This window comes from Salvelinus sp. IW2-2015, linkage group LG33, assembly GCF_002910315.2.
Source record: "Salvelinus sp. IW2-2015 linkage group LG33, ASM291031v2, whole genome shotgun sequence".
NCBI classification, from domain to species: Eukaryota; Metazoa; Chordata; class Actinopteri; order Salmoniformes; family Salmonidae; genus Salvelinus; species Salvelinus sp. IW2-2015.
In genome coordinates this window covers 6,595,801-6,599,702 of record NC_036872.1, presented here as the reverse complement: position 1 = coordinate 6,599,702, position 3,902 = coordinate 6,595,801, and the positions used below count along the sequence as shown (strand labels likewise).

At 47.0% G+C, this 3,902-nt stretch overlaps 2 long non-coding RNA genes across 5 annotated transcripts; one reads left to right on the top strand and one right to left on the bottom strand.

Annotated features, from left to right (window-relative positions):
* On the bottom strand, window positions 1–1,423 carry LOC139023530 (uncharacterized). 3 transcript variants are annotated; one of them, XR_011474660.1, is made up of 7 exons: window positions 1,392–1,423; window positions 1,310–1,361; window positions 935–945; window positions 633–653; window positions 524–543; window positions 231–321; window positions 1–48 (listed from the first exon to the last, which is right to left on the bottom strand). It is a non-coding gene; the product is annotated as an uncharacterized lncRNA (long non-coding RNA). The 3 variants fall into 3 exon arrangements; XR_011474659.1 differs by lacking the exon at window positions 935–945 and adding an exon at window positions 1,158–1,172 and having other exon boundaries at window positions 633–681; window positions 1,336–1,361; XR_011474661.1 differs by lacking the exons at window positions 935–945; window positions 1,310–1,361; window positions 1,392–1,423 and adding an exon at window positions 1,227–1,238.
* A 179-nt stretch (window positions 1,424–1,602) lies between these two features.
* LOC139023535 (uncharacterized) lies at window positions 1,603–3,263 on the top strand. Of its 2 annotated transcripts, XR_011474667.1 has the most exons (6): window positions 1,603–1,622; window positions 1,667–1,757; window positions 2,172–2,195; window positions 2,400–2,456; window positions 2,995–3,017; window positions 3,243–3,263. It is a non-coding gene; the product is annotated as an uncharacterized lncRNA (long non-coding RNA). The 2 variants fall into 2 exon arrangements; XR_011474666.1 differs by lacking the exons at window positions 2,995–3,017; window positions 3,243–3,263 and having other exon boundaries at window positions 2,400–2,464.
* The last annotated feature ends 639 nt before the right edge of the window (window positions 3,264–3,902 follow it).

Here is a 3,902-nt window from a genome sequence, read left to right as displayed (position 1 = left end):
ACCTGTATGTACCTTGTCCTAACCTGACCTGTATTGTACCTGTCCTACCTGTATGTACCTGGTTCCTGAACCTGACCTGGTATATGACCTGGTCCTGACCTGGACCTGTATGGTAGCCTGGTCCCTAACCTGATCTGTACCTGGTCCTGACATGACCATGTATATACCTGATCTGACTGCCTGTATTGTACCTAGGTCTGACTGGACCTGTTATGTCCTGGGTCCTAAACCTGGGATGTACCTGGTCCTGACCTGACCTTGTATATACCTGGTCCTGACCTGTATGTACCTGGTGTCTGAACTGACTGTATATACCTGGTCCTGCCTGTATGTACCGGGTCCTGACCTGACCTGTAGATACCTGTCCTAACCTCCCGGGGGACCTGTTATTGTAAAAAGAACCCTTGGGGTCCCTGGGAACCTGTAGACTTGTTCTGACCTGTTATTATACGGGTCTTCCTGACCTGTTATGTACCTGGTCCTGACTGTATGTACCTGATCCTAACCTGACCCTGTATTGTACCTTGCCTGACCTGTATGTACCTGGTACTGAACCTGACCTGTTATACCTGGTCAACCTTGTGTGATGTTCTCTTGGCTACCAGATAACATTCGTGACCTTCATATCGTACCTGGTCCTGACCTGTATGTACCTTGGTCCTGACCTGACCTGTATTATACCTGGTCCTAGGCCCCTTAATGTACCTGGTCCTTGACCTGACTGTAATATACCTGTTCCCTAACGCTGACCTTAATGGTTAACTGGTCCTGACCTGTATGTATCTCCTGGTTCCTGACCTGACCTGTATGTACCTTGGTTGGGCTGACGCTGTAATGATACTCTGGGTTCCCTTGAACGGTTAGTAGTACGCTAGGTCCTTCAACTTTCTCGACTTGTAATGTACCTCTGGTCTTCTGACCTGTATTCATGTACCTGGTCCTGACCTGTTGTACCTGGTTCCACATAACGTAACCTACTCTGTGGTAGTTACACTGGCTCCTCTGACCGATTTGATTTATACCTGGTCTGCATAACCACTCACCCTTGTATGTACCCTGTCCTGAGCCTCGTTAGTGTACGCTGGATACCCGTGAGCCTGACCTGTCTTCTACTGTACTGGTCCTGACTGTATGTACGCTTCCTGACCTGTATGTACTGGTCCTGACCTGACCTGTATGTACCCTGGTCCTGACCTTGTATTGTACGTGTGCCTGACTGTATGTACCTGGTCCTGACCCTGACCTGTATGATACCTGTCCTGAACCTGTACTGTACCTGTCTGAACCTGTAATGTACCTGGTCCTAAACCTGACCTGTATTACCTGGTCCTGAACCTGTATGTACCTGGTCCTAACCTGACCTGGTATGTACCGGGGTCCTACACCTGAACCTGTTTTTACTTCAGTCTTTTAAATCTAGCAAATAAGAAACATCTTTCATGTACATCAACAGCAGCAATGTACTATAAAACAGGTTGAACAGGGGGAGACAGGAGGGCTTGTGCCTGATTATATGATGACCAGTAGCTGAGCTTAGTTAATGGACCAGGTGGTGGCTAGTTTAAATGACCCAGGGTGGTGGCTAGTTTTAATGAGCCAGTATGGCTAGTTTAATGACCATGGTAGTGGCTAGTTTATGACCAGGTGGGGCTAGTTTTATGACCAGGTAGTGGCAGTTTAATGACCAGGTAGTGGCTAGTTTAATGACCAGGTGGTGGCTAGTTTAGATGACCAGGTAGTGGCTAGTTTAATGACCAGTGGTGGCTGTTTAATGACCAGGTAGTGGCTAGTTTTAAGGGCCAGGTGGTGGCTAGATAATGACCAGGTGTTGTGTGGCTAGTTTCAAGACCTCATGTAAGTGGCTTAAGTTTAGTATGACCATTGGTGGGAGCTTAGGTTTACATGACCAGGTGGTGGCTGTTTAATGGAACCAGGTAGTGTCTAGTTTAATGACCAGGTGGTGGCTAGTTTAATACCACGGGTGGTCGCTGTTTAATCACCAGGTGGTGGCTGTTTAATGACCAGTGGTGCGCTAGGTTGTAATGACCAGGTAGTGGCCTAGTTTAATGGACCCAGGTAGTGAGCTAGTTTAAGGCCCAGATGTGGCTAGTTTACTGACCAGGTAGTGGCTAGCTTTAATGACCAGGTGGTGGCTAGTTTACGGTGACCAGGGGGGTGGCTAGTTTAATGACCAGGTAGTGGCTAGTTTAATTGACCAGGTAGGTGGCTCAGTTTATTGACCAGTGGTGGCTAGTTTATTGACCCAGGTGCGGTGCGCTAGTTTACTCGAACCAGGTAGTGGCTAGGTTTTAGATGCCGCAAAGTGGCATGGTAGGTTTAAAATGACCAGTAGGGGCTAGTTTTAATGCCCACGTAGGTGAGCTAGTTTAATGACCTAGGTAGTGGCTAGTTTAATGACCAGGTAGTGAGCTAGTTAATGCCCCAGGTAGTGGCTAGTTTAATGGACCAGGTAGTGGCTAGTGTTAGATGACCAGCGTGTAGGGGGTGAGCTAGTTAATGACCACGGTAGTCGGCTAGTTTAAGGTCCCCAGTGCGTTGGGCTTAACATAGGACCAGGTGGTGGCTAGTTTAGATGACCAAAGGTAAGTGGCTAGGGTTTAATGGACAGGTGGTGGCTAGTTTTAATGACCATGTGGGGCTAGTTTAATGACCACTTGGTGGAGTGGTCTAGGTTAGGATGACCATAGGTGAGTGGGGCATTGTTGATATGGACGCATAGTGGTGGCTAGTTTAATGCAGGTGGTGCGCTAGTATTAATGACCAGGTTTTAGTGGCTAGTTTACATGACCAGGTCAGTGGCCTAGTTTAAGGCCAGGCTGGTGGCTAGATATATGACCAGGTAGTGGCTAGTTTTAATGACCAGGCGTGGTGGCCTTGTTAATGAACCAGGTGGTGGGTAGTTTAACTGACCTGTAGTGGCATAGGTTTAATGGACCATGTAAGTGGGCTGTTCTATTGACCAGGTGTGGCTAGTTTCATTGACCAGGTGGTGGCTAGTTTAATGAACCAGGTAGTGGCTAGTTAATTGCTCCCAGGTGAAATGGCTAAGTTTAATACCAGGTATTGGCTGCTTTAATGCCCACGGTTAGTGGCTAGTTTAATGGACCAGTTAGTGGCTAGATTTAATTGGACCAGAGTGGCTGGTTTATATGACACAGGTGGGTGGCTAGAATTTAATGACTAGGTAGTCGCTAGTTTAATGATCCAGGCTTAGTGGCTAGTTTTAATGACCAGGTAGTGGCTAGCTTTATTGACCAGGTAGTGCGGCTAGTTTATCTGATGACCGATTTCTGGGTAGTGGCTAGTTTTATTGACCAGGTGGGTGTGCTTATGTATATAACTGGACCACGGTGATGGCTAGTTTAATGACCAAGTAGTGGCTCAGTAGTATAATTCCCTAGGTTAGTGGCTAGTATTTATCGACCACGGTCAGTGGCTAGTTTAATGACCATGTAGTGCGCTAGTTTATTGATCCAAGGGTTAGTGGCTGTAGATTGTGTCATCCTTGTGTGTATGGTGATTTCCTAGGTAGTGGCCGGGTTATTGAACCACAGGTGGTGCGGCTACGGATTTATATATGACCATTGCTTGGTAGTGGCCTATGTTTATGACCATGGTGAGATTGGCATAGTTTATTGACTCAATTGGTTGTGCGCTAGTTTATATATGACCCCAGGTCTAGAAGGGTGTGTGTAGTTTAAGTGGACCAGAGTAGTGTGCGCGAGTGTATTGACCAGGTAGTGGCTAGTGGCCCTGTTTTTAGATGGACCAGTAGTGCCATTGCTATGTTTCATTGACTAAGGGTAGTGGCGTAGTATATTGAAATGACCATCCAGTATGTTGCTATTGGTTTAATGATCGAGCGGTAAGTGTGGCCTAGT